Source organism: Bos javanicus, chromosome 20, assembly GCF_032452875.1.
Source record: "Bos javanicus breed banteng chromosome 20, ARS-OSU_banteng_1.0, whole genome shotgun sequence".
In the NCBI taxonomy this organism is placed as follows: domain Eukaryota; kingdom Metazoa; phylum Chordata; class Mammalia; order Artiodactyla; family Bovidae; genus Bos; species Bos javanicus.
This window is the reverse complement of record NC_083887.1, coordinates 61407368-61429819: the sequence shown is the minus strand read 5'-3', so window position 1 is coordinate 61429819 and position 22452 is coordinate 61407368. Positions and strand designations below refer to the sequence as shown.

The 22452-nt window shown below is 40.4% G+C and overlaps 1 protein-coding gene and 1 non-coding gene across 3 annotated transcripts in view; both read right to left on the bottom strand.

Annotated features, from left to right (window-relative positions):
- Positions 1-22452, bottom strand: part of CTNND2 (catenin delta 2) — a 1100621-nt gene that overhangs the window by 584154 nt on the left and 494015 nt on the right. The window lies entirely within an intron of this gene.
- Positions 16025-16097, bottom strand: TRNAC-ACA (transfer RNA cysteine (anticodon ACA)). The gene has a single exon. It is a non-coding gene; the product is annotated as a tRNA-Cys (tRNA).

Genomic DNA, 22452 nt, shown 5'->3' with positions numbered 1-22452 from the left:
AGCTATTTTGCTTTTTTTTTTTTTTAACAACTATATGAGGGTAATCTTGGACAGAGCAGACATACACCTGCTGAGGACATAGATTCAACCTCAGGGGAAAACATTATGAATTAGCCCACACGACTCATCTTGACATGACCACAAAACCACCGGTTACAAGTTAATCTTTCTACTGTGGTTACAATGGTCTATGAAAAACTTCTTTTCCTTGGGTAATAGCTTTTTTCACTTTTCCTTAGAAAATTTAGGTGCATGCTAAGAAAACTTTGGCATACATGGTGAACCACTGGCAATTAACTCTGTACTCTGACGCAGTCAGGTTTTTAGGGATTTAGGATCAAGCCAATAGTCAATGCTATGGTTTTTCCAGTAGTCATGTACGGATGTGAGAGTATCCCCTGGAGGAGGGCATGGCAACCCACTCCAGTATTTTTTGCCTGGAAAATCCCCTGGACAGAAGAGCAGGCTACAGTCCATCAGGTTGCGAAGAGTTGGACATGACTAAGCAACTTAGCACGCATGCTGGCTGCGGATACTCTTACCCTGAAGGCTTCCATGGATCGCCATCAGCATTCTCTCTACCGGAGAGAAAGGGGAAGGTAACTGCCTCCAAACCATTTTCCCCTACTGTCTGTCCCCCTGGGCTGCCATTTGGTAAGATTATCATACACGGAATGCAGTGACATAATTTTTTCTTGGACTTTATGAAACTGAAGCTTATGATGGTAATCCCAGAGGTGCTCTGAAATGACCCAGGGTGGAATGGGGGAGAAGGAAGGAGGGGCTTGCAGAGAGACAGAAGACAGAGAATGAAACAGAGAAAGTCAGAAAGCAGAAGAAAGAGAATGGTCCATCTCATGAAAATCAGACCCCCAGGGGACTTCCCTGATGGTTCAGTAGCTAAGACTTTGGGCTCCCAGTGCAGGAGTGCCTGGGAATGATCCCTGGTCAGGGAACTAGATCCTGTATGCTGCATCTAAGAGTTTATATTCAGCAACTAAAGATCTTGCATGCTGAAAGTAAGACCCAGCTCAACCAAATAAATACATACAATATTTTTAAAAATCAAAGGAAAAAAAAAGGCTGAGCACCGAAGAACTGATACCTTCAAACTGTGGTGCTGTAGAAGACTCTTGAGAATCCTTTGGACAGCAAGAAGATCAAACCAGTTAATCCTAAATATTCATTGGAAGGACTGATGCTGAAGCTGAAACTCCAAAACTTTGGCCACCTGATGTGGAGAGCTGACTCACTGGAAAAGACCCTGATGCTGGAAAAGACTGCAGGCAGGAGGAGAAGGGGACCACAGAGGATGAGATGGTTGGATGGCATCACCGACTCAATGGACATGAGTTTGAGCAAACTTTGGGAGACGGTGAAGGACAGGGAAGCCTGGCATGCTGCAGTCGATGGGCTTGCAAAAAGTTGGACACAACTAAGCAACTGAACAACAATGTGATTTTTGTCAACTGTGTGTGCGTTAGTCACTCAGTCCTGGCTGACTCTTTGTGACCCCATGGGTTGTAGCCCACCAGGCTCCTCTGTCCATGGCATTTTTCAGGCAAGAATACTCGAGTGGGTAGCTACTCCCTTCTTCATGGGATCTTCCCAACTCAGGGATCGAAACCAGGTCTCCCACATTGCAGGCAGATTCTTTAGCATCTGAGCTACCAGGGAAGCCTGATGTCAACTATCAAGGCATTACATTAAATCATCCAACTTTGGGTGAAAGAGTTTTATTTCAAATGAATTAATTTAGTCAAAAAAATAATATAACTCTGGTAAAAATTAACCTGTTATTAGCAAGTTTAGTAGAATGACTTTGATTACCTACTTATGCTAGACTTTACACCAGACTTTTGTTTTCATATGTATGGATGGCCTGATATGTGTGTGCACAACTTTTTTTCATTCTATTCAATAAAAGACTGTAGTTTTTCTTAAATCTCTTCCACCTATTTTATCAATTTGTGTCCATCATACTGTGAACCCACTGCCTTTGCTATGCTTGGGGCACCTCTGAATTTGATGTCTGTTTTACTAAAGCACTTTTTATAGCACAGTTGATTGAATGTAAAATCCTGCATTTTACCCGTAGCTCTGAAATTGCCCACATCCCTTGCACTTTCATAAGCTGCTTTCATATCCTGTGTGAAACCTGTGAAATCTGCCGGCATGGGTCTCAGAAGATGGGAATTGCTAGAGAGGTGGCTTTTCAGCCTTTTAAGCCCCACATCTTTGGAGCACTTTGTCAAAACACATCAGACCAGCCACATCTGTTCATTTAACCGAAACAGAGAAAACAGCTTTTCTTTCAAGATCATCTTAGATGGGGTATATTGCCGCTGCTTTATGACTTCCCAAAGGTATATATTCATTGCTCACCTTGATGGCCCGAGCTTCTCATTGGCTGACTACAATTATGCATTTTATTCCACGGTTCTCTGAAATCTGCACTGGTCCATGAGTACTCTGGAAGCAACTGATTGTGAACTTGGAACTGTTTCACACAGTCAGTCTGTTAAACTTACATCTGAACATAAAGAAATGCAAGTAGGAATAGACCTAGGATTAGATCTAAGGTTAGGAGACTACAGATGGAAACTATATCTGCTCTGAAACCCTCCCTCGCTTAAAATCTCATTGTTGCCCAAACATGATTAATGATAACATTAACAAAAAAGAAAATCCTGGAGGATATTCAATTACACTAAACACTAGAGAGGAAAACAAACCTGGGATTTTAACTTAATGCCACACTGAACAGCCCTGGACAGGGTACACATCTCTTTATGATTGAAGATTTCTGCCACCAAAGCACAGAGAACACTGTGTGCATCTCCTGTGCTACTGTTTGAAGGAGCTGATTATAGAATTTTACTCTCCAATCTGTTTCTCCCATGTTTCTCACACCTCCCATGGAGGTGTGAAGATGAAGAACCCTGAAAATACCCTTCAGAGTACTCTCACGTTATTATCTCAGGCCAGTTCAGGAATAGGTCTTCATTCTGATGAAATAACTTAGATATGTTTCTGTTAACTGCTGCTGCTAAGTCGCTTCAGCCGTGTCCGACTCTGTGCAACCCCATAGATGGCAGCCCACCAGGCTCCCCTGTCCCTGGGATTCTCCAGGCAAGAATACTGGAGTGGGTTGCCATTTCCTTCTCCAATGCAAGAAAGTGAAAAGTGAGAGTGAGTCGCTCAGTCGTGTCCGACCCTCAGAGACCCCATGGACTGCAGCCTACCAGGCTCCTCCGTCCATGGGATTTTCCAGGCAAGAGTACTGGAGTGGGGTGTCATTGCCTTCTCCTTCTGTTAACTAAACCCCAAATAAAATAAGCCTGCTTTGTGATTTGAAAATATGTGTCTATGTGTGTTTACATGGATATATAATTCGATAGATTAGAGCATCTCAGGTGGCTCAAGTGGTGAAGATCCCTTCTGCCAATGCAAGAGATGGACTCAGGAGATGAGGGTTCAATCCCTGGGTCAGGAAGATCCCTGGAGGAGGAAATGGCAACCCATTCTTGTATTCTTGCCTGAAAAATAGACAGGCAGAGGAACCTGGTGGATTACAGTCCATGGGTTGCAAGGAGTCAGACATGGCTATGCACACACGCACGATTCGATATATTAACTATTAAAAAATAGAGCTTTTGGAGGAGATGAGGGACATAGAGCCCCATGTAGGTGAGTGGGTTTCCGGGTGTGTGGGATGGTGGACTGTCTAGGAGACTCGTGGGTGGGAGGGGTTGATATCAAGTGAACTCTCCAGGCTGTGGGACCACGGACCCCAGGAAGGCAGATAACAGGGCAGCTGAGTGGGAAATAAATGTGGTGGAAAGACAAGTAGCAGTGCTGTGCTGAGGCATTTTGGAGCCTGGGGACAAAGGAGAAATGTGCCCCTACGTCCACTCATCAAAACACATCTCCCATATTTCGAATCTAGTAGAAAAAGTTAATATACGTTCTACAATCAAAAAGCATGACACTGCTACTGTGCATAAAAGAGACAAAAGCAAGGTCCTCCTGTGTAGCAAAGGGAAATATATTCAGTATCTTGTAATAAAATATAATGGAAAAGAATGTGAAACAGAAAATATATATACATATATATTTAGATATATATATATATAAATATATTTAGCTATATGTATACATATATATGGGCTTCCCAGGTGGTAAAGAACTCACCTGTCAATGCAGGAGACTTAGGAGATGCAGGTTCAATCCCTGGCTCAGGATGATCCCCTGGAGGAGAGCATGGCAACATACTCCAGTCTTCTTGCCTAAAGAGTCCCATGGACTCTGGAGGGTTACAGTCCATAGGGCTGCAAAGAGTCGGACACAACTGAAGCCATGTAGTATGTATGCATGCATACAGGTATACATGTATGTGTACACATCTCTAAATCACTGGTATACATGAGAAACTAACACAACACTGTGAATCAACTATATACCAATACAATTTTTAATTAAAAAGAATGATTTTAAAGCCCCCATGCTACTCAGTCTTTCCAGGCCATTGTCAGCTCTCATAAACCCACTTGGAGGGGACATGTGGCTGATTGTAAAGGACAAAATAACATGAGGGCGCTGCTAACGCAGGGCATAAAACACAACTCCCTGCCTTTATTTAAAATCCCCACACCATACCGATGGATTTTTTTGCCTTGCTGTTGTTATTTTTCAGTTGCTTAGTCATGTCTGACTCTCTGTGACCCCATGGACTGCAGCATGCCAGGCTTCCTGGTCCTTCACCATCTCTGGGAGCTTGCTCAAACTCATGTTCATCAAGTCAGTGATGCCATCCAACCATCTTCTCCTCTGTCATCTCCTTCTTTTTCTGCCTTCAATCTTTCCCAGTATCAGGGTCTTTTCCAATGAGTCAGCTGTTCACATTAGGTAGCCAAAGGATTGGATCTTCAGTTTCAGCATCAGTCCTTCCAATGAATATTCAGGACTGATTTTCCTTTAGGATTGACTGGTTTAATCTCCTTGCCATCCAAGGGACTCTCAAGAGTCTTCTCCAACCACAGTTCAAAAGCATCAATTCTTGGGCACTCAGCTTTCCTTATAGTCCAACTCTCACATCCATACATGACTACTGGAAAAACCACAGCTTTGACTAGATGGACTTTTGTCAGCAAAGTAATGTCTCTGCTTTTTAATATGCTGTCTAGGTTTGTCATAGCTTTTCTTCCAATCTGCAGTGATTTTGGAGCCCAAGAAAATAAAATCTGTCACTGTTTCCATTGTTTCCCCGTCTATTTGCCATGAAGTGATGGGACTGGATGTCATGGTCTTAGATTTTTAAATGCTGAGTTTTAAGCCAGATATTTCACTCTCCTCTTTCACCTTCATCAAGAGGCTCTTTAGTTCCTCTTCACTTTCTGCCATAAGGGTGGCGTCATCTGCATATTTGAGGTTATTGATATTCTCCCAGCAATCTTGATTCCAGCTTGTCTTAATCTGGCCTTTTAAAAATATTGCCTTAAAATAGCATTTGTCTTTATTAACTGTGGTTGTTGGTTCCCTGTTAAGTTCATGCCTTTCAGGAGTCCCTTACCTCCTTAGCCTAATCCTCCTCCATCAGCCTGCATTAAAAAAGCAGTAATAATAAAATGAAAGGGAACAAAACAGGAATTATCTGCATGTCTCACCCATAGGAAGCTTGAGTATTTTATTTCATACAGTCATATCTGGGAGGACAGGGCTGGACAGTACAATGCATTCCTTTCTGCAGTCACAGCCAAACAGGTTGGAAAGCCACTGGCGGACAGAGACCAAACTCTCCCAGAATCCCCTGGGAATCACTGACCCCAGCAGCTGGTGCAAACCTCACTGTTTGGAAAGTGCTCAGTCATGCTGTTCCTTTCCGAATTCCTTCCATCTGTAAGGGGTAACGAACAACATGCAGCCCTAGGGGTTAAAGGGAATGCCTGACACCCAGCTATGGCTTCCTTGGGTCTGAGGAACACGTCTGTGTACCAGTTCAAAAGAGTAACTCTCTCCCACCACTGAAGCCCAGCTTCACACATGAACTTGATTTTGCTCCAGCCTCTCTGGCACAGATTCGACACTGTAGGAATCCGTGCTGGGTGGTTTCCCAGGGCCCTTCCTGTGCATATTACTGTACTTTGCATCTTTCTGGCAGCTCCTCTGTTTGGGGTTTGTATCCACAGTACATCGTGTTTTCAGGGATCAGAATTTGGAAAGCAAGGCCCCTTTGTGAAATGCTCCATGCTAACCCCCGCACCGTTCAGAGAAGTATTATGAGCACTGACCCCAGCGATATTCAAGATTTGGTGAATAGAAATTGTCCTGAATGCTTTCATTTATTTATTCATTAAACAAAGGATTAGTGAGTGCTTTTTATGTGTCTCACTCCTTTTGAGATACTGGGAGTAAAGCAGTGAATAAAAGGATCAAAAATGCCAGCCCTCAAGGCGCTAAGATTCCAGTAGGGAAAGGCTGCCAATAAACAGATACGTGAGTAAAGTAGATAGTAAGTAAGAGACAGTAGTGCTGGAGAGAAAAGTGAAGCGGGGATGGGGTGGGGACCTCCTACAGTGGGCGCATGCCATTTTAGGCAGGTTGGCTATAAAAGAAAATATCAGTTCAGTTCAGTTCAGTTGCTCAGTTGTGTCTGGCTCTTTGAGACCCCATGGACTGCAGCACACCAGGCCTCCTTGTTTCCACTGTTTCCCCATCTATTTCCCATGAAGTGATGGGACCAGATGCCATGATCTTAGTTTTCTGAATATTGAGTTTTAAGCCAACTTTTTCACTCTCCTCTTTCAATTCCATCAAGAGGCTCTCTAGTTCTTTCGCTTTCTGCCATAATGGTGGTATCATCTGCATATCTGAGGTTATTGATATTTCTCCTGGCAATCTTGAATCAAAGAAATCAAAGAAAATCAAAGAAAGCCCCACTGAACCTAAAAATATATATATACAAAACAGACTCACAGATACAGAAGACAAATGGCAGGGGGAGGGATAAATTAGAAGTTGGGGATTAACAGATACAGACTGTATTTAAAACAGATAAACAACAAGGACCTACTGTATAGCACAGCAAGCTATATGCAATATCTCATATCTCATATCTCTTCAATTGAAAAGAACCTGAAAAAGAAATATATATATATATATATATATATAAACTGAATCACTTTGTTGTATACTTGAAACACTGTAAATAAACTATACTTCAATAAAAATAACAAATTTTTTAAAAGTCCTACTGAGAATCCATTGAAAAAGTGACATTTGGAAAAATACTTGAATCAGGTGAGGGCATGCATGAAGATCTAGGGGGCCGGGGGAAATTTCTGCTGAATGTGAAGTCCCTGATGCTGAGCTTGACTGGAAGACTCATTATCAGCAAGGAGACTGAAGTGTTGGAACAAAAATCGGGGAGTGGGTGGTTCCAGGGAGTGGGGTTGGGTGGGAGAGAACAGTAGGAAGAGGGAAAAAGAAGATGGCAAATGGGGTCTTTTAGGTCCCTGTAAGGATTTGGAATTTTCTCTGCGATGGGAAAGCTTAGAGAGATATAAGTCAAAGGTGTGAGATGGTTTGTCCTTTGTTTACAGGCTTTCTGGTTGTTATGGAAATTAGTTTGCTTAGGGACAAAGGTGAAGACAGGTGGAGGACAGTGGTGGCTGGGACAATGTTGGTGGCAGAGAAGCAGAAAATCTGTCTTAATTCTGGATAATTTTTGAAGTTAGCACCAATGGGTCTAATGAATTGAATATCTGATGTGGAAAAAGGTGACAGAGTCAACGACAGCACCTGAGTTCTGGCATCTGAGCAGCTGGAAGTATCGCATTGCTGCTTCCTGACTTGGGGAAGCAGGTGCGGAAAGTTTGGGATGGGTGAGAGTGGAAGCTCACTTCTCCATGGGGAGTGGGAAGTGCCCAGCAGACCATGAGGCCATGAGAGCTGGAAGCTCTGGAGTTCGTGGAATTTGGAGCTCAAGAGAGAATTCTAAGCTGGAGACAGATATTTGGCAAGGGCAGAGAACAGATGGCATTTATAGCTGGAGTGGACCCAACTGGTAGGCTTGGTTCATTGCTCAGCTGGTTGTGTTAAAGGAGAATTTCTGGGCCATCAGATGGAGCATATAACCCTTGATTTTCTCTGTTCCCATCACTCTGTTTGGCTTTATACCTGTTTGACTTCACAAACGTGATGCCTGAGTCCCTGTAAGCTTCTCATGAATGAGTAGGAATCATGCTGTTTATGGTTCAACGATGCATGTTCTTGGCACAGAGGTGATTCTCAGTCAACGTCCAGCAAGCAAGTAAATGACTTCTGGTACAGAATAGTGAAAGGGCTCAAAGAGTTTAGAGAAGGTCAAGTCCTGGGAATACACGGGAAGATTAGAAGGTGAGGCAGGGAAAAGACTCAGAAGGAATAAATGTCCTAGAGTGGACTTTTCACCGGAAGGCAGACCCAGGGGATGGAAAACTGGATTATTGATACAAGTGAAGAAAGAGGGAGGAATTGAGAAATGCATTAAAAACAGGCCTAGAACTAGAGAATCAGTCCGGGCCAACATGGCGGCAGAAGTTGGTCGGCATCATAATTGGCCTCTGCAGCTTGCTTTTCTGTTGTGTTTTTGTCACATTCAACCATCAAGGAGCCACACTAAGGATCACTCCACATTTGACACACATACCAACTCTGTGCTCACCTTCTCAACTGGGCTCTTTTCCAGACCCGTCCTCTCCTGTTCCACCTGTGGACTCTCCATATGCAAAACTCTCACCAACATCTCCCCTCACTACTTCACATAAATTCTAGAATCTGTCACACAGCGGTGTGCAGAGCCGACTTCAAGGCTGACTCAGTCATCTGGCTCACGTGTGCCACGTGTACATGGTATACTGCACAGGCAGTTCCGCAAAGCCTAGAAAGAGCCAGTCAGCGTGCATTGCATTTGATGTAGCACGAACTCTAGAAACAGAGATGACATTTAAGGAAGAATCAGTCTTTCATGGGAAGGCGCTATATCCAAAGGGAACCAACATACTCAACCAACTACTCACTAAGGAAGGCAGCATCTTTATTCTATGAAGAGGGGTCCATGGAGCCCACACATGCTGACATGGGTCACCCAAGACCAATTCTTCCTTACCCCCAGGTTTTATGCAGTTTTGTTTTTAATTTCATGTTCCTAAAGTGGAACCTACCACAACCCTGCAGGGTTCCCCCAACTCCTTGCCCAGTATAAAATCAAGTAGCTAATAATCAGGACAATAGACTCACAGACTCAGTGTCTGATGCACCAATGGGAAAAAAGCTGACTATAGAACAACCAGGCAGAAGTCATGACATAAGCTGCTATGTCTTGAGCAGAAGTAAGTCTATCTCAGCACAACTCCAGGAACTAGCCTCAAGAGAATGGGACTAACATTATTGCTCATAGTAACCAATATCTTTGGAGGCATCAAAATAATTGTAGCTTGCTCTGCACACACACACACACACACACACACACACACACACACATATATATATATATATATACACATTACATTATATACACATAATACACATACGGGCTTTCTCCTTAGCTCAGTTGGTAAAGAATCTGCCTACAATGCAGGAGACCTGGGTTCGATTCCTGGGTTGGGAAGATCCCCTGGAGAAGGAAATGGCAACCCCCTCCAGTATTCTTGCCTGGAGAATCCCATTCACAGAGGAACCTGGCAGCTCCACTGTGCGTGGGGTCACAAGAGTCAGACATGACTGAGCGACTTTCACGTCACTGAAATACACATATACATATATATATACACATATACATATATAGGGTAACTAAAACTGTCAGCAAAGAGATGCTACAGACCCATGTTGATTCACTCTGAGAATATGGTGCCCTATATCAGCATGAATAAGTTACAGAAGACAGACCTTCAATCTCTAATCCCCTACAAATGGAATGGCGTTCTGACAAGTGGGAATCTGTAAGCAGCTCTCTGCAGGAAACCACCTTCAGCAGGAAGCCATTTTTATTGTTATTTCAGCAAAGCTATATTGTAACTCACTTTTAAACCAGGCACCCCCCTGCTCTACTCATTTCCTGCCCAAGCACACCTTTCAAATCATTTAATCACATAATACTTGCATAACTTGTTGGGTCTTTCCATAGATCAAAGAAGTAGAAATGAAGAATAAGCAGTTAACAGATGACAAGATCCTTTCTGTAGCTTCCACTTCAGTAAATACCTGAACTAACTTTGTGACCAAGCTGCGTGAACAAGAAAATGTCTAGAGGAAGAACACCAGGAGACAACAAGCCTGCACATGGTAGGGGAGGGCAAACACCTCTGACCCCCTATTGAAACGATGAACTGAGATTACTACTCTATTTCCCTTTAAAAGCTTTCATGGCTCAGCAGAATCTTTGGAGGTTATTTCTGGGGAATGTTGAGTCCACTATCTCCCCAGAGTACCAGCATTCTGATTAAAGGCACCCTTCCTTCCTATCAACAACTGTGAGTACTGACTTTGTAATTATGGGACGAGCAGAGGGATCTGATTCATTCAATCATTTGATAACAAAAGCAATCCTTTGATTCTTAACTTTTCATACCTAACATTGTAAAATAATTACCTCTAATTGAGGATAAATAATATATTCTTCACTTCTAAAAAGGCATTTAAGGCATTTCAGCTACGGTTTAAAAATGAGCTACCTGGTTTTGGTTAGCATAGTAGAGTTCACCAGAAAAGTGAAAAGTCACTCAGTCGTGTCTGACTCTGTGACCCCATGGACTGAATTCTCCAGGCCAGAATACTGGAGTGGGTAGCTTTTCCCTTCTCCAGGGGATCTTCCCAACCCAGGGTTTGAACCCAGGTCTCCCACAGTGCAGGCAGATTCTTTATGAGCTGAGCCACAAGGGAAGCCCAAGAATACTGGAGTCGGTAGCCTATCCCTTCTCCAGCAGATCTTCCCGACCCAGGAATTGAAACGGGTATCCTGCATTGCAGGCCAATTCTATACCAACTGAGCCACGAGGGAAGCCCAGAGTTCACCAGAGTACTGATATTTGGCGAATAAATAAAATATGCTGCCACAACAAAATTAAGAATCATAACCAGAGGCTTTCCTGGTGGCTCAGTGTTAAATGAAGAATCTGCCTGCCATTGCAGGAGATACAGGTTTGATTCCTGATTTGGGAACATCCCACATGCAGCAGAGCGACTAAGTCTGTTTGTCACAACTATGGAGCCAGGAAGCTGCAACCACTGAGCCCAAGTGCCACAACTCCTGAGGTCTGTGCACCCTAGAGTCCATGCTCTGGAATAAGAGAAGCCATCATAATGAGAAACGTGTGTACCACAAATAGAGAGTAGCCCCAGCTCTCTGCAACTAGAAAAAAGCCCATGCAGCAATGGAGACTCAGCACAATCAAAAATAAATTAATTAATTTTAAAAAAAGAGCCATAACATGAAAAAGAAGTGAGAAAAAAAATTTCTGAAATTCAATTAATCAGACAATATATTGCATGTCTCCTCTGTAGGTTAGGAGTTCCAGGGGACACAATATAAATGCGGGGTACTCTAGAGTCTTATAATCTAACTTAGAACATGAAAACTGATGGACATGGAATAGCAGGCCAGATTCTTTATGTGATGGGGGAGGCTATTACCAAAGAGACACAGGAGAGTAGTTCAGAAACTAGATATTGATGCCATCTGCACTTTAGACAGGGAACGGCCACTCGGACAAACAGTTAACTGCACCAAGCCAAGCTGGGAGTCAGTGATGGACCTGAAATTGAAACCCAGATCTACCTCCAAACTACAGGCTCCTAACCATTACATTGGCGTTTACTGAGGAAATCCCATATTTCAGGCCCTTTAGTTTTCCATGAAAATTTTACATATTATATTCTGTTATTTTAACTATTTCAGAGCACAGATAATCAGAGTATATGTATGTATTTGTATGGAGGAAGTATGAAATCATAAAAATTAGGCAAATAAATACTATCTTATTTATGAAAAGAAAAGCAAAGATTCTAGTTGAAATAGCAGCAATCCAAATGGAGCAGTATTTAAACGAAAAGCACAGTGTATACTAGAGGAATGCTCCTATAGTTGAACTCTTTGACCTTCACCAGGATATCCAACCCTGTCCTGGAGGGCCTACCAACACTTCCAAAACAAGTATAATAGGAAAAATACAGAACCTTCCCTACCGATACCTGATTTTATCACAAACCTACAAGAGTCAAAAAAAAAAAAACAAAACCTAAAAATATCTTTAATTATCATCTCTCCAAAGAAGAAATCAGCTTAATGACAAGTTGTATATAAAAAACTCAATAGCTTTTCTATATGTTGTCAAAAGCACACTGTAATATACACAAATATTGGGGGGTGGGGGTGGAATTCATCACAGCACCAGATTATAAAATACCTAAAATACATTTTAACAGAAAATGTAAAAGAAATGTAAAAATAAAACCATAAAAGTTTTTCAAAGGAATGAAAACATTTCATGCAAACTGGAAACAATCATATTCCAGATGATGAAAAGAGATAATATTTTAAAATGTCACTTCTCACCAGAACATATATATGTCTTTAATGCAATCCCCCTAAATCTATATGCTTCTTTTCTTTATGTGAAACATCAAAGTAAATTCATATGAAATGCTATCTACAGAAAATCAACAAACTCAGCTTTGAAAAAGAAGATTTAACAGTTACTAAAATGTATTTTAAAATGACAATAAAAAAATAACTTGTTACTATTGTTGATACAGCAAATATATTAACAGGGATAAAACTGAGTGTCCATAATACCTGATAGTATATGAGTTTAGTGAATATTATTTAGTAAATAAGTGTTAGGAATGTTATACGCTCATTTTAGAAAAAAATACATAGATCCCTGTCTCATGACATTAAAAATACATCCCAGCTAGATTGAGATTTGAAAAAAAAAAAATTCAAAGATGAAAACAAATAACTATGAAATTTGCTGAAAACATATGAGGCCATTATTTTATTTTATAATCTTGGGTTGAGAAAAGTTTTCTTAAGCAAGATACAAAAAGGAGAAGTTATCAGAAGAATAAATCAAATTAAAATTTTGGTAAGTCTCCCACCTATATCCCCCATCAAGTCACTGATCTGTTTTCCATCTTGACGGCTTTGTCTTTGGAGAATGTCAAAACTTTCCTTACTTAGCAAATGTCTTAGGATTTCTTGAAGTTGTTGTTGGTATCAATAACTTCTTCTTTTTTATACCTATGTAACAGAAACAGACTCACAGACATAGAGAACAGATTTGTGGTTGTCAAGAGGAGGGTGGGTGTGGGAGGTTAACACTGGAAGTTTGGGATTATCAGGTGCAAACTAATATATATATATATATATATATATATATATATATATATATATATAGGATGGATGAACAATGAGGTCTTACTTTCTAGCGTAGGGAACTATATTCAATATCTTCTGATAAACCATAATGGACAAGAATAGATATACGTATAACTGAGTCACTTCGCTATACAGCAGAATTTAATTCAACATTGTAAATCAAGTGTACTTCAATAAAATAAAATAAAAATAATAATTTGCTTTTCTTTTTTACTGCTGAATAGTATTCCATCTATGGATGTACGATATTTAGTTTCAGTATTTACCTGCTGTTAGAGATTTGGATTGTTTCTAGCTTCAACTATTACAAATAAATTTAACATGAAAAATCATATGGGAAGATCCTCTGGAAGAGGCCTGGCAACCCACTCCAGTATTCTTGTCTGGAGAATCCCACGGACAGAGGAGTCTGGTGGGCTACAGTCCATGGGGTTGCAAAGGGTCAGACATGACTGAAGCAATTTAGCACACGTGAACACTCATGTACACTCTTGGTATAAACATGAGTTTTCATCTCACTAGGGTAAATACCCAGATGTTTGATTCTTGGTTGTATGGCAAGCATATATTTAACCTTACAAAGAAACCATGAGTTTTTCAGAGTCCATAGCATTTTGCACTCCTTCCAGGAACATGTAAAAGTTCCAGTTTGCTTGTGTTCCTGGCATTGCTGGGTTTTTGTTTGTTTGTTTGTTTGTTATTAGATTTTATCCATTCTGATAAGTGTGCAACGATATCTCATTATAACTCCCATTTGCATCCTCCCAATGGTTAATAATCGGAGAAGGCAATGGCACCCCACTCTAGTACTTTTGCCTAGAAAATCCCATGGACGGAGGAGCCTGGTAGGCTGCAGTCCATGGGGTCTCTAGAGTCGGACACGACTAAGCGACTTCACTTTCACTTTCCACTTTCATGCATTGGAGAAGGAAATGGCAACCCACTCCAGTGTTCTTGCCTAGAGAATCCCAGGGACGGGGACGCCTGGTGGGCTGCCGTCTATGGGGTCGCACAGAGTCAGACACGACTGAAGTGACTTAGCAGCAGCAGCAATGGTTAATAATAGTGACCTTCTTCCCAAGTGCTGTCTTAGATCCCCATTCCTCCTGATGAAGTGTCTATTCAAGTCCTCTGTATATGCTTTCATTTTAAACTCCAGAGACACTTCATCATTTTTCTAGATAAGCTCTCTAGGCTATAAAAAAATATGGCTGGATTAGGCAATCCTTTTGAATTTCTTATGCTGTCAACCCATTCTGCTTTTATCAATTCCATAAATGTGCTCTCAAAAATCACTGAATAGAAATAAACATGTGAATAGAGGAGCTTTTCAACACACGGTTTTACTTCCTTCCAGTAAAATGCAAAAAGAATGCGTCGGGAGCTGCATTCTGGATAATGTAACCAAATAGGCAAAGAAGCACAACGTCAGTGAGTAATAATGCAGTGATTGGCACACAGCTGCCCATACAACTTTTAAGTCGCATCAATTTATCCTCTATGCCTGCTCATCGAGGTGCCCTAACACACAGTCAATTGTTATTCGTTTTATTTATAGGGTTTTCTTTTTAACTAGATTTGTTGTGGGGAAAGCATTTTTGTTGTCTGCAGGCACAGCTGTGTGTGAAATGACAACTTAAGTCAACGCACACAAGGCAATCTCTGCAAATTGCGTTCTAGGTTTGCTGTGTTTATTTCAACCCATCCTGGCTCACCTGCTCTATAATGGCTCAGATTCATATTCTAGAAAGTGCTTCCTAAACAGCCCCATACCAAGCCCACCCCACACTGAAATTCCTGATGCAAATTCATGCTGGTGGTGGTGTGGTGCAAACTTCCAAATAAAGCAGAACCTAAACCCCTACCTAAGAATCTCATTCTCTAGATTCATTATGTTAACGGTTGATTTTCTTCTACCCAGAGCTTGCAACAGTATACTTTAAAACTCCAGTCTCTGAGATTTTCAAAATTTCCACATGAAAAAAATAATGATGCACGCATTTTTGAAGTCAGATATCAAAAGTCAAAGAATGGAAAAATGGTTCACAATTATGCTTTACCTATTAAAAATGATAAGATATTTTGAGGACTGTGTGGCATTTTACTCCTTATGTTCTATTTATAAAACATAAACATTAAAAATACAGATTTCATTTCCATAGCTTTCATTTTTCCCATAGCTCTTGAAATTCAATGCATATTTATTGCACATTTACTTGGACAAAACAGGCTCAAGGCACCAACCAAGGGATGTAAAAGATCCACAGAATGTCAGACAAATGTAATGAGGACTGTTTAACTATCTCAAGCCTTTTCATTTAAAATTATATATTCTAATTTTTGTGCCTGACAACAAATGCTGGCTTTAAGAAACAAAATAGAAATGTGTGTATTGACACAGACTCTCTCTCACACACACAGACACAGACACACTCTCTCTGTTTTAATTTTGATTTTTCATTGCTTATGTATCTATGAAAGTGAAAGCCGCTCAGTCGTGTCCGACTCTTTGCGACCCCATGGACTGCAGTCTACCACAGTCCTCCGTCCATGGGATTTTCCGGACAAGGGTACTGGAGTGAGTTGCCATTTCCTTCTCCAGAGGATCTTCCTGACCCGGGGATCGAACCCAGGTCTCCTGCATTGTAGGCAGACGCTTTACCATCTGAGCCACCAGGGAAGTCCTTATGTATCTATAACCTCACATTATTCAATGTTAATAAATATATCAGGAAGCATGATCAGAAGTTAATCAGAAATCCTGAATATTAATAATTTCAAGCAAACGCCCTCCTTGAAAGGAAATATTCAGAAGAACACACATTAAAATAAAAACATAAGAGACTGCTGATGATAGAAACTGCAGCCATTATTAAAAAATCAAAAAGTAAGTAAAATTAATGAATGTGACTATTAATTTCCAGACTTTTGCAAAGGTAGAGTATATTTTTAGAAGGCCTGCAGCTTTTTAAGTTCCATGAAAGTGAAGTCACTCAGTTGTGTCCAACTCTTTGCGACCCGTGGACTGTAGCCCACAAAGCTCCTCTGTCCATGGGATTCTCCAGGTAAGAATACTGGAGTGGGTTGCCATTAAATTCCATGGTCCTACACAATTATGATAATCCACCTAGAATTCACCTGTCTTGATAATATCGATACACAGCTTCCCCAATGATGCCCAGCCACGTCCAGGCCCTTGGGGAAGCTTCTACTTTCACATTAATGACAGGATTTGGAATGTGTAATGGGCTGGATCATTTATTATATTAAGTGAAAACAGTTAAACAACTCTGACGGAGTGCGTACCAGGCATTATTATAAGGGCTTTCCATGTGCTATCTCAATCATCTTTTTAATCACTCTAGGAGATTAGAATGTTACTAATACCATCTCCCAAATACGCAGGAGCAAAATGAGGCATAGAGAAGTTAAAAACTTTTTTTTTCAGGTCCCCAGAGCTAGGAAGAGGCAGAGCTGGGATTTCAATGCAGGCAGTCTGGCTTTGGGGTACACAATCTTAATCCTCTCCTGCATCCTAGGAAGTAAGAAATGTCAAACATCCCGCTGAGAATAACAGGCATCGCTTCTACAACTAGATGCTCTAGAAGGATGCAGGATCTCTCCAGCCCCCATCCTGTTAATTCCCTCCTCTTTCCAAGCACGCTGGTTCCCTGTGTGTGTGTGGGTGAGGAATGGGGGCGGCAGGGACAACTCTCGAAGCCATTGCTGATGCCAAAATGCAAAGATGCTACTGTGACAAGTCTGATTGCCAAGCAGATATCCAGTCAGTGCTTTAAGTAACATATTTAGGAAAGAAGCTAGCAACTCAGCAACTACTTGTGACGCATTCTTTCTAATTACCATCGAACATTTGGCTCTCTGTAGACACTTTGCTGCCACCAAAATACTGCTATTTCATGCATGAGAGCTTGCTTAGCAAAAATATTTTCAAAAAGAACAAGGACAGCTGTCAAAAATGATCACAACCTTTGCAATGTGAGGAATCCTGAAATAAGCTGTTGGGGATCTTCGTGTGTGAAATGGAAGCTGGGTATAGCACTTGGAGAGCTACCTCAAGTCTCGCAACACATCTCTCTTGCACACATCCATAACGTTTTACAACATTAGCAAGACACACTTGCGATCTCTACAATCAGGGCAGTTGAGTAGGTATTTTTACTTTCCTTTTTAAAAGAGAAAAGTTCTTCAAGGCTTGAACAGGTTTAAAGATGAGTCTGGTATGACCCCATGTGGCAAACTAGATTCTAGACTAGTGTTCTTTCCACTACAGAATGCTGTCCATTCTTCATTTCTTGATGTTTCAGTGCCAGGCAAGTTTTATTCACACATTTATAGGTATGTGTAATATCAGAAAATGTATATACATATGTGAGTGAGTCTGTCCCTGCAATTCTCTAGGCAAGAATACTGGAGTGGGTTGCCATTCCCTTCTCCAGGGGATCTTCCTAACCCAGGGATTGAACTGGGGTCTCCTGAATTGGCAGGCAGATTCTTTACTGTCTGAGCTACCAGGGAAGCCCATATATATATATTATATAGTATGCCTATATATGTGCTTTCTGTGAATTGACTTTTCTGATACCTGTATCTATGTCTATATAGCTATGCGTGCATGCATGCTAAGTCACTTCAGTCGTGTCCAAGTCTTTGTGATCCTACGGACTGTAGCCCATCAGGCTCTTCTATCCATAGGATTCTCCAGGCAAGAATACTGGAGTGGGTTGCCATGCCCTCCTCCAAGGGATCTTCCTGACCCAGGGATCTAACCAGCATCTCTTATGTTTCCTGCATTGGCAGGAGGGTTCTTTACCACCCTGGAGCCACCTGGGAAGCCCTATATAGCTACATCTATATTTATATCTAGAGTTTGTCTGTTTTCTGCTGGCTTTTTTTAATGAAAAAAAAAAAAAGACCAATATAAACTACAGTAATATAAAAAGAAACATAGGTTTTTATTTATACAGTTATTCTTACAATGATTGGGTTTGAGTTACAGACCTCAATAGTTTTGAACCACTTGCTTGTTAGGTGATTAAATCCTGGCTTGCCATTTGGAAGACAAAGGGATTTGGTTAAGGTGTTGGACAACATCAGTCATTCAACCCAAGGTCTGCAGAGTCTGGAGGCTCAAGTCTTGGGGTGTCTGGGGTACAGAGGGAGGACGTGAGATCCTTGGGTTCACAGCCATCAAGCAACTTGAAAGTCCATCTCTCTGGGCTGAGTTACAGACTGGGCTTCTGAGGAAGATTTCACTAGAAACTCAAGATTAAAACATATCAGAAAATCTCTGATCTTTAAGGTCACTTTCTTATCATTTAACTCCTTAAAAAGATACATTGATTTTAATGTTTACTGTGATATCTTATATAATATGGCATTTCCATGCTCTACACATCTGTGCAAAATACAGAAAAGTACAATATCACTGCTTTAATGGAGCTGACAATCTAATGGTCTAGAAATCATTGTTATCTATCTAAAATGTGTGTGCATATCATATATATATACACACACACACATACACATATATGTATATATATTTAAGACCCTGACATGAGCAGTTGCCTTACTTAGCTTACTTTAGTTTAACTACAAGTACTCAACAGTAATGAAATTTCATTTAACACAATACTAATCTTCAGACTTTATCTGAATCAATGAGGTTTACCATATTGCCTTACTTCAAAAGAGCAACTACTATCTTAAGAAAAAAATCTGAATTTGGCTTTGCTAATATCCTCTACAAGTCTTCATTATAAAAAAAGTGTTAACAATCTGATAAGTATTAACCTAGGATATATCTTTAGATAAATTTGTGGTTGAGCATTTAGATTTACAGATGGATGAATTATTTCTTAAAATCAATTTTAAAATACATAGCATTAAACAAGTGCCAAATATCACAGTGGTTTAAAACTTTTTATAAAAAATACTGATAGGATTTGTGCTTAAAGAAAAATAGTTAAAGAATTGTTTATTCAATGGCCACCCTTCAGGAATCAATGATCAATTTGTGGTTTTTAGGAATATATTAGTTTTCATAATATCCTGACAAGATTCTCAATCTTCCAGTTGATAACTAATAGTCATTGTTAATGTTAGGTAACTCCACGAATATTTTCTGATCTTCAAGAAGATGTGGGTTTGTTGCTATGTCATCAGACATGATGGATCAGTTGGCTAAAAACAAGGATAAGTCTTCATTTGAAGTAAATATTTTTTGAAACTCCATTGTATCAACAACTGTCACTGTATTCATTTCATTTGCAAAGGAAGGGAGCTTTCTGCTCTATAATGCATATTACAACATGGCTCAACTCTGTGGGAGTAGCCTTTTGAAAAGAAATATGGCTGTGAAATAAATGGAAATAATTTTCAAAGAGATGCTGCCACCTTTTGGTTGCTCTCCCACGAAGCATATACTGTCTCCTGAAAGCCTGCAAAGGCAGGAGAAGCAGGGAATGAAATGCCGGAATATTTCAGCATCATAAGCAATTTTGTTATGTTGGGATTTCTTACTTAGATGGCTCTCACTCTTGTTGATAGGTTTCAGAAAGACTCATTGATACGAAGTAATTTTTCCAAATGTTAATACAGCAGTAGAAAAGATCCGTTCGAGAAATGGAGAAATGTTCTGAGTTTTATTGAGGTCAGACATATTAGTACTATGCTTATCATACCAATTGGGGCAATAAAAAGTAATTTTTTTCTACTGAACAAAAGACTAGGAAAGATCACATACATTTTCTGTACTCAGCATTCCATTTAGACTTCAAGTCTCATTTCATCATAGATTATTTCTCATATTTGTGAATATCCTTTTACTAATCCCACTGTCTAAGTAGAGTAGGGGCCACATTTCTTTTTTCCTCTGAGTTCTTTACAATTTCTTTTGTTCCTAAGAAGTTAATTTGCTTTAAACGTTGAAGCAACTAATACTTCTAAAGAAATAATTTACCTACTGTAGTCTAATCAATAATTAGAATAAGAATAGGTTCCATGATTTTTTAATGACTTCACTTAATGACTTGAAATCAGAAGTCTTTTTTGAGTCAAAAGGTTTTACTCATTTATCAAAATATTTTAATAAATTGAAATAATAATCACAGTGTGCTAAATGTCAATTCATTCACTTAACTGAACAGTTAGTTATCTTAAGGAATATTCAGTAGCACTACTGATATTCACACTATTTATTGGATTCCTTTAAAATAATTATCTAAAAAGAAATAAATAATAAAATAAAAAAAATAAAAAATAAAATAAAATATCTAATTCAAATCAATGACTTCACATGCCAAAGACTCGCAGGGTTTCCAAAACGCACCTGCAGCCTAATGGAACAGTGTCCAACCATGTAAGCCATGGGGTAATACCAAAGGACATAAGGAAATTGAGATTTAATCCCTTTTTTTTTAATATTAGCATTGCCCTTGAACTGCCCTTCAGCGTACAGCTGAGATTTAGGCTGAGACCATTATTCCCCCTTGAGGTCTGCAACACAGTGCTTCAGACCCATTCACTGCCAAGTGGTGGGTGGACATCCCAGGCCCTCACTGGACACTGCATATTCCAGGAGTCACGGCAGGAATTCCATCCTTGGCTTCTGGACCTCTGAGTTCTTACTGCTGCCTCTCCTAACCCTTGCAGACCAAGTCATGAAGCTCAGCCCTTAAATGATTTTTGCAACAGAAACTCACCCAATTTCTAATTCCAACCTCCCTTCCAGGGGCATTAAAAGGGCAGAAACACAAGGAGCCCAATCCCCAGCTTCTCCTCTGCCTCTTGCCGCACACACATACCTCTTCCATGGCCCCTCAACCCAAGGACTTCAAAGATGATTCTCATCAAGAGAAAACATGAAGCCAATGGCACCTTGAATCATCTCCCACAACTTCCTTACCATTTCTCTTCTCTCCTCACCCTATACCCTGCCTCATGGCCCTTCCTTATTAATTCACTCACTCAGCATCCTTCATCACAATAATTCTAAACTTAGAGCCTCACATTAAATAATCCCCAAATGCCTCCTTGTGTGTCTCTCCTTACCTGGATAAAATAGCTCCATGACTATTCTGCCAAGGCTAATTTTTGAGGTTTAGTTGTCTGATGTTGTTGCTATGAGACATGAAAAATAGTGGGGACCAAGAAAGCTTGTGTGTTAACCTCAGGACCAGGAGGAAAGAGTAGGTTTCAAACAGTCAGGCCAGGTTCAGCTGTCTCATTTCTCTATCAGCCAGGTACCACGCAACCCTGGTTTCCAAACTGTTCACGGTCAGAACTGTCACAATGAGAGTATATGTGGTTTTTACCCCAGCAGTGATTCAGGTCACAAGTGTTTTATTGTCTGATTTCTCCATGGGGCTAATACCATCAAAGCTGCTCTTTAAGCCCAAAACGCATAAAATAGATTTGTTGCAGTGGACCCAACTGCTGGCATTTTGCATTCCATCAGAAAATGCAGTCGGGGTTTTCAAAGTCCTCCACCACCGATATTAGGTACTTGGATGAAACACTATGTATGTCCATGATAAACTGGGGAGAGGTCTGTATAATCTGGGGAGACACAGATGCCTCCATTAGTGCAAGCAGAGGAAACTCAGTCCAGAGAGAAGTCTTTGTTTAAGTACCATATTCCAAAAGCCCTTTACTTAGCCAGGTGTTAGAATTCCAAATTCACTTTCTCACAGTGTTATACATGATCATTAGTTCCCTGTCCCATTCCTAGTATTACTTTCTTTTTTCAAATCAAACAACTTTCAATTGACTTATAGTTGATTTACAACACGTGTTAGTTTCAGGTGTACCGCAAAGTGATTCAGTTAGGTATGTATATTCTTGTTCAGATGCTTTTCAATGAAAGGTTTTTACAAGATACAGTTTTCTGTGCCATATAGTGGGTCCTTGCTGTTTATCTACCTTATGTATGGTACTGTGTATCTGTTAATCTCAAACTCCTAATTCCCCTATCCCTTCCCCTTTGGGAACCATACATTTGTTTTCTATGTCTGTGA